At 35.9% G+C, this 13,571-nt stretch overlaps 1 pseudogene across 1 annotated transcript in view; it reads left to right on the forward strand.

Moving 5' to 3' along the window:
- The first annotated feature begins 7,336 nt into the window (after positions 1–7,336).
- The window catches only part of LOC308341571 (pre-rRNA-processing protein TSR1 homolog), a 39,101-nt pseudogene continuing 32,866 nt past the window's right edge, over positions 7,337–13,571 (forward strand). Inside the window, exon 1 of the transcript in view lies at positions 7,337–7,398. The product of the transcript in view is annotated as a pre-rRNA-processing protein TSR1 homolog (transcript). The remainder of the gene's footprint in view (positions 7,399–13,571) is intronic.

The following is a 13,571-nucleotide window of genomic DNA, read 5'->3' on the forward strand; positions in this document are numbered from 1 at the left end:
TTAACCATGAAAATGTAACTATTCAGCTGTATTTAATTAACAATGAACTCTCCATATCCTCCAGTAAAGTTAATTGTGCTAAGTAGGAATAACAATATAAAGGATGAAATAACGTAAGAACATTTTAACCACAAGTTTATAAGTCAGTAAAATCCCATAGTGACAACCAGGCTGCTACAACCGGGCTGCTCTAGCAAGTATGGACATTAGATAGTATGAAGCTGGAAATAAATGAGCATCTGATTGATCATAGTGACGCCCGTTGACTATCAGACCAGACGTTCTCAAATGCCTCCCCAAATTTATCAATATTTTACCTTTTCTATAAATGACTTATAGTTATATGCAATACAGTGTAATCAAGCTTTGGTCAATAACCTTTAATCTCTTATGTGTTACACCATCCACTGAACTCTTATTTCTATTTAAATTGACACATTAAAGTCTATTTAAAGTTGACCAAAGAGGAAAAAGAGATAGATACAAAGATGTCATTCTTTAGTTGATCAGTATCTCTGGTGAATCAATGTTGTGGCATTATTAATCAATTAGTAATCAAATTTAGGATGAAGATTAGATATGGCATTGCCGTGCATCCATTTCTTAGATCTGTTGTTCAAATCAAGTATCACTAAGATATTTGAGCATCAAATGGATAACTGGAAGTAATTTTAAAGTACATTGTATGGCTAAGTGTTTAGACATACTGCTTGAGAACCTAGGCATTTAGAGGCTCAATTACATTGCACACAAATTCCGCATGGGGAAGAATGCTGTTTATCTTTGTATTATTGCTTTTTGGTATTTCAACTTTTTACTCCTTTTCTCTAATAGATTTACACAAACATCCCCTTTGCAAGATGACTTAGCTCCCTCTAGAGTGAAACATGGGCCACTCTTCTCTTATTGATAATAAATTCAGCTATGCTGTATGTTTTCAAAAATAGAGTGCTAAAGGATATGACACAGGCAGAGGCTGTAATGTTTTTCATAGTTTGGTTTGGCTTCTCATGTTTCTTTGTGCTATGAAAAGAGCATGCTAATTTCTAATCCCAGAACGTATGACTTGTTATCCAATGCCTGAAATAAAGTTTCCACCCAACCAGCCTGTATGTAAGAAAGAAAATACATGTTTTTTAGCCCTTGAGATATGAGTTAAACTATGCCTCAGAAATGTGACTAATATTCTGAATATGTCTTCCAGGCTGTTTTTGGATGAGACTAACATTAATATTTGAATCAGCAGACTGAGTAAAGAAGATTGCCCTCCTTCATGTGAGTGGCCCTTATCCAAACAGTTGAAGTGCTGAATAGACAAAAAGGCTAAGGGTCCTGAGAATAAGAGGAAACTCTTCTTCCTGACTGCTTTGAGCTGGGACATTGATTCTATTTGGCTTTTGAACCTGAACTGAAAGAAACATCAGCTCTTCTTGGGTCATGAGCCTGCTTACTTTTGGACTATAACTTGTGCCATGGACTCTTTTGGTTCTCAGGCCTTTGGACTTGGACTGGAACTATACACATTGACTCTTCAGAGTCTCCAGTTGGCCAGTTGCAGACTTCAGGATTTCTCAATCTTCATAAAAATGTGAACCAAATTCTTATAATAAAGCTCTTTCTGTATGTAAATCTGTTTTAGTAAGAGTTCTCTAGAGAAACAGAACCAATATTATATATATCATATGTGATATATATGTTATAGGAATTGGTTTATACACTTATGGAGACTGAGAAGTCCCATGATTTGCCATCTGCAAGCTGCAGAAACATGAAAACTGGTGGTGTAAATTCAGTTTGAGTTAAGAGCGAATGGTGTAGTCCCTTTTGAGTCCAAAGGTCTGAGAGTGGGGTGGGGGGCCAATAATGCCCAAGAATCAGGAGTGTTAATGTTCAAGGACCTTGGATGACCAGCATTGGTGTGGGTGTTCTTTACTCAGGCTAATGATTCAGATACTTACCTTTTCCAGAAACACTCTCATAGACACAACTAGAAAAAATGCTTTACCAGCTATTTGACCACCCCTTAGCCTAATTAGGTTATCATACAGAATTATCTATCTATCTATCTATCTATCTATCTATCTATCCATCTATTTACCTATCTATTTATGTCCTGTTGTTTCTATTTCTCCGGATAAACCCAACTAATATGGAGACTTTACTAACTTACAATCTGTAGAAAAGAGTTTGGCTGGATGGTTAGGAACTTGGAAGGAATATAACTGGAAAACTGGTGACAAGGTAATTTAGGGAAGTGATATGTGGCTAGACATCTCTGAATGGGCAAAAATGCAAAAATATTTGTGTTGTATAAATGTTCACCCGGGTGATCTCAGAAAAGGAATATTTTAGTAGTCAAGTTGATAGGATGACACATTCCTTGGATATCCGTCAGTGTCTTTCTCAAGCCTCTCCTATCATTGCTCAATGAGTTCATGAATAAAGTAGCCATGATGACAAGGATCAGAGTTTTACTGAGTTCAGTTGCTACAGTGTTCAGCAATATAAATATTCACTCGTCAGGGCTGACCTGGCTAGAGCCATGGCTGAATGCCCAATCTGCCAACAGTGGAAACCAACAATGATTTCCCTAAATGGCACCATACTCCAGGGTAATAAACCAGCTATCTGGTAGTAGGTTGAGTATATTGGACTGCCTCCACCATAGAAGAGCCAGCCTTTTGTTCTTACTGAAATAGTTTAGGTACAGATTTACTTTTTCTTCATGAAATCCTTTACCAAAACTGCCAGCTGTGGACTTATAGAACATCATATACATGATTGTGGTATTCCACACATTAATTCTGATCAAGTAACTCACTTCACAACAAATGAAGTATGGTAGTGGACCCATGTTAATGGAATTCATTGATCTCACCATATTCCCCATCTTCCTGGGAGCAGCTGGCTTGAGAGAACAGTGCTTAGTTATAGTACTACCTAGGTCAGATAGCAGTATCTTACAAGACAGAGGCAATGTCCTCCCGGAGGCTGTATATAAGTCAGCATCCAACCCATGGTGCTATTTCTTACATAGCCAGGATTTGTGATTCTCAGAATCAAGGAGTAGAAATTAGCATGGCACCACCTACTATTACACAAATTTTTGTTTCATGTCTCTGTGACCTTATTATGTTCTACTAGTCTAGAGGACAAATCTATCAGACGTTCTACTTGTCTACTTGTCTAGAGGAATCTATGTATTCCTTCCAAAGGAAGAAATGCTTCCATAAGGATACATAATAATGATTCCATCATACTGGAAGTTAAACCACCCAGCTGCGTTGGGTTCTTCATGCATTTTACTTCAATAGGCCAAAAATAGAGATATGAGACCAATCCACACACACAGTGAGGGCCATTTGAAAAGAAGCAAATGTTGCAGTTAGGCTACCACAAGTCAAGGAATATCTGTAGCAACCAGAAGCCACACAAGACCAGGAACAGATTTCTCAATAAAACGTTGGTTTTTAAGCTACCTTGTTTGTGGTAAATATTATAGAGGCTATAGGAAACTGATGTATTTATTAAAGATATTTGATTGGTTTAGCTCTTTGGTAAGTTTGTTATATCAGAGGTTTAAAATGTATAAAATGGTACTCAAATATGTACATCTAAAATATCATAAATTTAAGGAATGCTTTTAACTATGTTATGAAAGCATCCTTAATAGTGGTTATTATAGATAAGTGAATTTTAAGATGTCTGAATCTTGATTCAAAAGAGTTGTCTTTATTAAATCACTGATTGGGGTGCCTGGGTGGCTCAGTGGGTTAAAGCCTCTGCCTTCAGCTCAGGTCATGATCCCAGGGTCCTGGGATCGAGCCCTGCATCGGGCTCTCTGCTCAGCAGGGAACCTGCTTCCCCTCCTCTCTCTCTGCCTGCCTCTCTGCCTACTTGTGATCCCTGTCTAATAAATAAATAAAATCTTTTAAAAAAAATCACCGATTAATTGAATACCCATTTTTAAAGTAACATCAAGTTATCCTCTTTGTGGCCCTCTTAACATCCTCAAGTAACCCCCCCCCAAAAAAAATCTAATATTCACATAAAACAGTCTATTGTTCTCTTTGCTGCAGTAGAAGGAACATGATGCAAGATAAGACAATTGCAGAGCTATCCCTCTAGATACAGTAATGCTGCAAACACTTAGGGATTTGACACAAACCAAATTAAGCCAGATAAATCAGTCTTCTACTGAATTTTCCAAATTAGAAAGAGGCATACACTCTTCTCCTTTGAATTCAGAGTTATGAGGATGAGTCATAATGAATGAGGGCTGTTAAGTACAAGTCATATGAAAGAACTAGGGGTAGTTAGTCAACTCACAAACAGAAAAGAGAAATAGTGCAAGCAAATCCAGATTCTGTTTGAATCACTCAATTCAGGCAATCCTAGAACCTGTACTAAATCTTTATTTTTTTTAAATTTTTATTAAATCCTTTTTATTAGTTAAATTTATTTGATTTGTTTGTATTACTTGTAACCAAATTTCTTCACTAAACATCTAGGATGTGCATTGGATTCGTGGTTAGCAGGAATTCTATGACATTTTTTCCCAATGAGCATGTTGTTTTCCAGACTGCAAAACAGACTCTATAAGTCCTAGTTGCTCTGCAAAAACAAAACAAAACAAAACAAAAAAAAGCTGAAAGTTATCTCTTGAAGCCACGAGAAAAAGATATTCCAATAAGAATAAACCTAGACACATACATTAAATGTGTTTCTTCACCAATTCCACAAGTTCTAACAGGCTGAAACCATAATCTGTATAAAATGGGGAGTATAAATCCTTTGTATGGTAAAAAGGGAAATTACCAGTAAAATTCTATGCTAATTTAACTCTATAATTATACAATAACTTAACAGTTTTAAGAAAAACCCTTATGTTTACATGATTTCATATAACTGAAGCCTTCCCTCTAAAACACTGATAATATGCTAAACATGTCCATTTTACAAATCTAATTTTATCTTTGCTTTTGTACTGCAATTTACGCATTTTATATTCCATGAATACATTTGTTAATGTTTTCTTAAAAAGTAACATTAAGGGTTGCCTTTAGGAACCAGATACAAGTTTAACAAGAATCATTGACTTTAATTTTTTTTCTGTCTAGATGCAAAAATCAATTATTACTGTGGGCCTTAAAATGCTGCCACTATCTAAATTATTTCTGAGAAAAAATGTTAGTTTTGGGATAATATATTTTGAAACTGTTTATGCTAATTAACCACAGTATATAGAAGCAATTAGTCACATTTTAATTTTTCATCATCTTAATTGTGGAAATCTCTGGTTGGTTTGTATTCTGAACTTATGAATGAGATGCTATTCCATTTGACTCCTCTTGAAAATTTTGGATTAAGCTATTAAATTACATAGAATGGCTTAATTTCCTAGTATATAATTAGATCACTTTAGCAAATCTCCTCTTTGAAAAAAATATTTAATGCAATACTTTTAAATATAATTGATCAGATATAATAGCATATTCTGAAATCTTTTCTACTCCATTAAGATAATCAGACAGAAATGTTAAGACCCCAAAGTTTGAATGATCTGTGTGGCCATTAAATAATGAAATCAGCCATTAACGCTATTTTATGACTAATTAATATTTCTAAAGTTCTATAGAAACGAAAAAAAAATTTGTTGTTGTTGTTGCTGTTGTTTTAAACAGCTTCCTAGCTTCCTTCCTTGTGGAATCAAAGTTATATTAGGAAAAGCACATTATTTAAAGGCTGAGGTCCGAAATGTTGGTGCCTTCGTAGGAAGTTTTCAAGAATTATGTAGGTCAGTGATTTTCAACTTACTTGGAACCAATTTGATCCTATTTGGTATTGCTGTTAAGATTAGTTAGACTGGTTCAGAGGAACTTTTACTTTTAGGGTCATCATTACTTACTACCACAATCTTTCTGAAAACTGTACTCAGTGCCCCTTGCATTATGAGATTTTTTTAGTCTGATTGGTGAGAATAGGCACTATTTTTAGTCTTATATGAGGGTCAAGCACTATTCCTTCTATTCCCTTGAGAAGATTTGGTCTTCAGTCTTGGGTAAATTGAGGACACACGCCACAATTAGTCCTTTGCCAAATAACTGAAGGGGACCTCTGCATATTTCTAGGGTTCTCTCTCCTCTAACGTACCATGTCCTGTAAATACTAGTCACATTGATTGCCAGCTGTCAGCTTGATCTCCTTAACTGCCAAGCTTCATGTAGGTTTCTCCTCCTGCACTATGGTCAGAACTCTATAAAGACAAATAATGGACTGAATGTTTGTGTCTCTCCAAAATTTGTATGTTGAAGCCCTCATCCACAGTGTTGTGTTTGGAGATACGGCCTATCAGGAGAAGATAAAGGGAAAATGAGTTCAAAAGGACGGCATCCTAATCTGATAGAGCTGGCCTCCTTATGAGAAAAGGAACTCCAGAGCTCTCTCTCCACTATGTGAAAACACAGGGAGAAGGTAGCTGGCTATAAGCCAGGGAAAGCCCTCACCAAAAATCAAATTGGTCAGCATCTCGATCTCGGACTTTCCAGCCTCGAGAACTGTGAAAAATAAATTTCATTGTTTAAATCACCCGGTCTATGGTATTTTGTTACAGTAGCCAGAGAAGAGTAGGATAAGACACTAAGCTAGGGTAGTCATAGGGCTCAATTTATTTGTTACCTCATGTCTGGGAATACTGTCCTTTATTGATTGATATCCTGTGTCTCAAAGACCATTGTTTCATGTTTTTTTCCTTAATATTTTTAAGAAGATTACATTTGGTTACAGCTCAACTTAATCTTGGCTAGAAGCCTTAGTTTTCTTCCAGAATTTATTTGATTTGTGTTTTGTGGTATACCTTTTTCCAACCTATACTTTTTGTCTTCATATCCTTAAGTAGTTTTCTAACTACTTAAGTAGTTTTCTAACTTAAGTAGTTTTCTAAAGTAGTTTTCTAACTATCCTTAAGTAGTTTTCTAACTACTTAAGGATATGAAGCATATAGTTAGGTCATCCCCCCCCACCAGTTACATATAATATGATTATTAATATAATTTGATGTACTTCTATCATTTAATATCTAATTTTGGCTTAGCCTTCTATTTTTTCACTATTTCTATGTTTCTTTTTTGTATCATTTGTATATATTTAATATCTCCTTTTTATTTCACTATAGTTTTCATTTCATGGCTACATCTTTTTTATATTATCTTCTTAGTGTTGCTCCAGGGAGATTACTCATCTCCAAGATTTGAGTGTCTACCAGTGTAGACACTTTATGGTATATGTAGAAGTGCTACAATAATTAAGTCCTTTTTCCCAATTCCCCATTCACCCAATGGATGATATGATTACCAAGTGTATTACACCTACTGATTTTGAAAACCCATCAGATATGCTGTAAGTTTTATTTTCATCACTTTACTTAAAATTAATTACTTTCCACTTCAACTGAAACATTGAAGTCTTACAACCATGTAGGTCCTTTTATTCCCACCTTGCATGTTGACATGTATGTTATATCTACAGACACTAAAAATCACCAGACAATGTTACATTTTTGCTTTCAAAAATCATAGATTATTTTTTAAATTTATAAGGAGAAAGATACTCTTTTATATTTACTCAGAGTTTTACGTTTCTCTTGCTCTTCCTTCCTAACTTCGAACATTGTGCATGGTAACATTTCCTTTCATATTGAAGGTACTTCTTTTAGAGTAGGTCTGGTGGTGACACATTCTTTTAATTTTTCTTCATCTGATAATGTGCTTACTTTTCTAGATATAGAATTCTGGATTGGCTAAGCTTGTTTATTTGTTTTTCTTTCAATACTTTTAAAGATGCTTTTGCCTTCTCTTCTGGTCCATGATTTCTGATGAAAAGTCCACAGTATTCAAGTGATTATTCTTCATGTGTAATATGTAATTTGTCTCTAGCTACTTTCTAGATTTTAATTATCTTTGTTTTCAGTGGTTTGATTATTATGTGATTTTCTTTAAATATAGTCTGTAGCCACCTAGGTGGCTCAGTGGGTTAAGCCTCTGCCTTCAGCTCAGATCATGATCTCAGGTCCTGGGATTGAGCTCCACATCGGGCTCTCTGTGCTTGCCTCTCTTTCTCTGCCTGCCTCTCTGCCTACTTGTGATCTCTGTCAAATAAATCAATAAAATCTTTAAAAAAAATGTAGTCTGTTTTAGAATAATTGAATAACTGAACTACTTAAATTTCTATATCTACATATTTACCAAGTTTGAGGGATATTAAGCCATTATTTCTTTTTTTTTCTTTTATTTCTTTTTCTGCACATTTTTCCATGTACTTTTGTTATCCTTCTCCTTTTCTTCTGGAACTTTAGTACCATGAATGGTAGATTTTTTTTTTTTTAATTGTATCCCAAGTCTCTGAGATTCTATACTTCTTTAGTCTTTTTTCTTCTCTTTGCTCTTTTTATTTCATAGCTGATAATTTCAAATAATCTAATCTCAAGTTCAGTTTTCCTCCATTATTGCTATTTTGCTCTTGAGCCTGTGCTGTGAGTTTTTATTTCAGACATTTTCATTTCTGAAATTTCCATGTGATTCCTTTTTATAGTTTAATTTGTCTGCTGGAAACTTTTATTTTTTCATTCGTTTCAAGTGTAGTTGCCTATACATACATCATTGAGCATAGTTATAATAGCAAATTTAATGACTTCGTTTGGTAAATCCAGTATCTGGGTCATTTTAGACTGGCATCTGTCGATTGTCTTCTTCCTGGAGAATTAGTGTTATTTCTCTGGGTGTTGATATATTGAGTCATTCTGGCTCTTATACTGAAGATAAACTCTTGATCCCACTAAAATACTCTATTGGAGAGGTAAACAAACTTCATACGTAAAGGACTAGAAAGTAAATATTTTAAACTTTGCATACAATATGATATCTATTGTGACAAATCAATCCTGCCGTCGTACTTCAAAAATAGCCACAGATGATATATTAATGAAAAGTGTGGCTATGGTCTAATAAAACTATTTACTAGAGTAGTCAGGAGCTGGACTTGGCCTGTGGGCTTTAGTTTGTCAACAATTTGCTTTTGATAATGTTAATGTATTTGTTCCAGGAGGCATTCAATCCCAGTTAAGTTCAGACCACAAATTCTGTCTTGCCGTCTGTGGTTGGTAGTCTTAATATCAGTTCAGCTGTCAAAAACCTCATTCTGTTGTTTGGGTCTTTCCCTCATAATGTTAACACTTAGGAGTTAGTCTGAATTTGGGGTGGTTGCCTAAATTTTAGTCCATTTCTCAAAGCCTTTGCTGTACTTTGTGTCTTCCCAGTGCATGTACAAAAGTTTGACAGTTTGGTGCAAATGTAAACAGGTTCAGTTATCTCAGACTTTGATGCTTTGGGTCTATCCTTTTCACATACAGCACAGAGGTAACCCTGGGACTTGTGCAGGTGTCTATACTCATTTACAGAAATAGGAATTTTATTTATTTATTTGAGAGAGATCGAGAGTGAGCACAAGCAAGGGGAACAGCAGAGAGAAAGGAAAGGCAGGCTCCTTGCTGAGCCGGAACCCAACATGGGACTCTTTCCCAGAACCCTGGGATCATGACCTGAGCCAAAGGCAGATGCTCAACCGATTGAGCCACCCAGGCACCCCATATCCTCCAGCTCTTATCTCTCTAGGATTTCCATAATTTCCGGCTAAAGACTTTTTTCCTGGACATTGGCCCTAAAACATTTTGTTTTTAAACTTTAGCTGCCTGTGCCATGACCACCATGACAAAACTTCTTAATTTTGGCCTATCTAAACTTCAGACAAATCCTCAAGAGAAAAGAGGGGGAAAGCAGGAAACTCATCCCTCTTACATGTTACATATCCAGGTTTAACTCCCCTCTACAACACATCTCTTCTGTTTACCTTTTCTGTTACCTTACATAGTTGCTTTCTGTGTTTTGTATGGAGTTTTTAGATGTAATAAGCAGGAAAGCTAGATTGTAGTATGCTTACTATATCTTTGCTTATGCAAGCAAACAAATTGAATTTTAAAAACTTAAGCCTAGACTCCTAATTAGCACTTCTCTGCTGGTAACAAAATGTGTTAACCCAAAACTTTCGGACTCATATTTTCTGTTATGTGTCAAGGCCTCCTTATTTCCAATCATGAAGAATTTGATTAAACCAAGGAGATAGCCTGAACACTGCCACAATAGCAGGAAACAATTTAGTGGAACAATCATTTTAGGGAAGATATGGGATAATACAGGGAACGCTAGGTGCGCCAAAATAATTCACAGAGTGAAAACAACCCTAAAAAAGAATCATCTGACTTTGGAAGTTATATAGGCACTGTTACTTTTAGTTGTGTAATTATAGATGTCACACAAGCACACAGACCAGTATGCGGTTAATTAATAAAAGCTACTGTTAAAAACAAATGATTGGGGGGCTACTGGGGGGCTCAGTCAGTTAAGCATCCAATTCCTTTTTTTTTTCTTTTTGGTGTTCCAGAATTCATTGTTTATGCAGCACACCCAGTGCTCCATGCAATGTGTGCCCTCCATAATACCCACTCTCAGTCTCACCCAACCCCCCACCCTCCTCCCCTCCAAAACCCTTAGTTTGTTTCTCAGAGTCCATAGTCTCTCATCGTTCATCACCCCCTCCAATTTCCCCAGCTCACGTCTCCTCTCCATCTGCCCATGTCCTTCATGTTATTCTTTATAAGCATCCAACTCCCGATTTAGCTCAGGTCATGATCTCAGGGTTGTGGGATCAAACCCCACAGTTGGCTCCATGCTGAGTGTGGACCCTGCTGGGGATTCTTTCTCTCCCTATCCTTTTGCTCCTCCTTCCTCTCTCCTCTCCTCTGCCCACTGGCCTACACATGCTCTCCCTTAAAACACACACACACACACACACACACCTCCCAAAAAACTGGTGACTGGATTAAAGTGGAGGGACTATTTAATCCTAAAAAAGGACTGGAAAAAAATTCTCTCAATAAAATATGAAACCTCTAGGAAAGGGAACAGATGAGACATACAAAATTTTTCCTAAATCAATCCAGTTATTCATAATTAAGAGGTTCTTTTTAGTAGGTATCATGTGCCTTCATATATTGAAGTCCAAGTGAGAGCTGTGCATAGTTTGTCCTATTACTGTATTACCGGTATCATGTTATAACAATAAAACTTCCTTACTTCCTTAAGAGGCTTAAAAAGAAAAAAAAACTGTCTTTCTTAGAAGAGGATATCATAATCTAGGGAGAAGATAATAAAGACTCTACTTAAGTATTAATGTGTAAAGGTAGCAAGTTTGTGAAATAAAATCAATATAAAATTAATTTTATTTCTTATATCACCAACAAACATGGGGTTTTGAAATTATAAAACAATATAATTTGTAAGGCATCCAAAATAAAACCATACATACACAAAATACTTAAGAAAAAAATGAACAAAATATGTGTCAGACCTGTACACTGAAAGTTTCTAAACATTTCTGAGTAAGATTAAATAAGCAGAAAGATTTGCTATGTTCATTGACCGAAAGACTCAATGTTATTAATATGTAATTTTCTCTAAATTGGTCTGTAGAGATTTAATCCAATCCAAGTCAAAATCTCTGGAGGGTTTTCTTTTTTCCCTCTGGAAATTTAGAAACATGATCTAAAATTTGTATGTAAATGCATAGGAGAACTTAGATTCTCCAAAACAATTTAAAGAAAGAACAAAATGAGACTTACACTATGTGATTTCAAGAGAATTATCATCTGCAGTAATGGAGACAGGGTTCTATTGGTATAAGGATAAACATAGAGATGAATGGAATGTGAGGTACATACTATATATGTTTTCAGTAGACACCTAAAATATTTTCTTGAAGCATGGTTGTGTGTGTGTGTGTCTTGAGAATTCAAGTATGGTGCAACATCAAAGAGAACAACCGACATAATTTGCCACATTCATAAACTATAGAAAAATTGATATTATCTTTACATGTACACAAAAAACATTTGAGATAGTTCAAAACCCAAATGTAATATAAAAACTCTTTTAAAAATCTAAAAATAGATGGAGAGTTCCTCAGCTATGTAAATGTTATCTACCAAAAAGTACATAAAATATCATATTTGGTGATCAAATATTTCACCTAAAATCAGGAAAATGACATGGATACGTACTTAAAATTACAATAAAATGGCAGTAAGGACCAAAACACCCAGGCATACATCACACTTCAGTTTCAGTCTTAATATTTGGCCCAAATTTTCTATTAACTTTCAGGGCTAGTATGGAAAAAGTCCAACTAGCCAAATGCATATTTCAACATCATTTACGGCCTCCTTAAAGTGTTTCAAAAATTTACCTCTCATCCTATCATAGAAATGATTCTGAAATTAGTATCATGTCTTGAAACTTGAGGTATAGATTGAAATTCAGAAAGAAATTTGTTATTTGGAGTGTCCCAACAATCCCACTTCCTGGTACTCACTGTAAAATCCTCTCCCTTTGTATGTGGGCTGAAACTAGTTACTTGCTTCTTATAAGTAGAATATGGCAAAACTGATGGATACTGGCCCCCAGAATTAGTTTGTAAAGACAGTGACTTCCATCTTGCTTATACTCTCTCCTGCCCTCTCACTTGAACAAGCTGCCAACTCATGAACTTCTCCATGGAGGAGCACGCATGGCAGGAATCTGAGGGTTATCTTCAGCTAGCAGCTAGCAAGGAATTGGAACTCTGTTAGACTGCCAGTAAGGAGCACAATCCAGCCAACTACAGCGAGTGTAGAATGGTGAGTATGGGAGTGATTCTTCCCCGGTGTGCCCTCCCGGTGACTGACTGCAGCATGGTGGCCATCTTGACTGCAATCCCTGAGAAATGCCAAAACAGAGGCTCCAGATAAGCCAGGCTGTACAGGTTCCTGAGCTGTAAAACTGGGAGATAATACCTGTCATTCTAAGCTGGTAATATATAGTCAGCATACTATATATATCCTCAGCATACTATACTCATGCACATATACTCCACATTCTATACTCATGAATACTATACTCAGCATACTATAATGGAAGAAAATATCCCTGTGTCCTGATCACAGTTTTGGCATGTGAATTGGCTTTATCCCTTTCATTATTTTGTGGGGAAAAGTTCTGCTTTGGGTAGAGGCATGTCTTCTGTTTGTTTTTTATTTTTTTGCTATAGTTTTAATTAATTAATTTGAGGGGGGTTGCAGAGGGAGAGGGAGAGAGAGAGAGACTCCTGAAGCAGACTCTTCACTAAACATGGAGCCTGACAAGGGGCTCAATCCCAGGACCCTGAGATCTTGACCTGAGCCAAAATCAAGAATCGGTTGCTTAGCCAACTGAGCCACACAGCTGCCCCTTATATTTTCTCTTTATTTCAGTTAAAATATTAAGGTTATAACTAAACTATGAAAGGCAGCAATTTAGGTGATTATGTAATATTGCTTTGGAAGTTTCCTTTTTAATTTTTTTTCTAGCAAATTATCAACATTTTCTGTCACTGGAGGTTGTACAGCAGTTTTCAGAACTTGCTCTGTGGATCTCTCATGTTCCGTA

This window comes from Martes martes, assembly GCF_963455335.1.
Source record: "Martes martes genome assembly, chromosome: 4".
Classification (NCBI taxonomy): Eukaryota; Metazoa; Chordata; class Mammalia; order Carnivora; family Mustelidae; genus Martes; species Martes martes.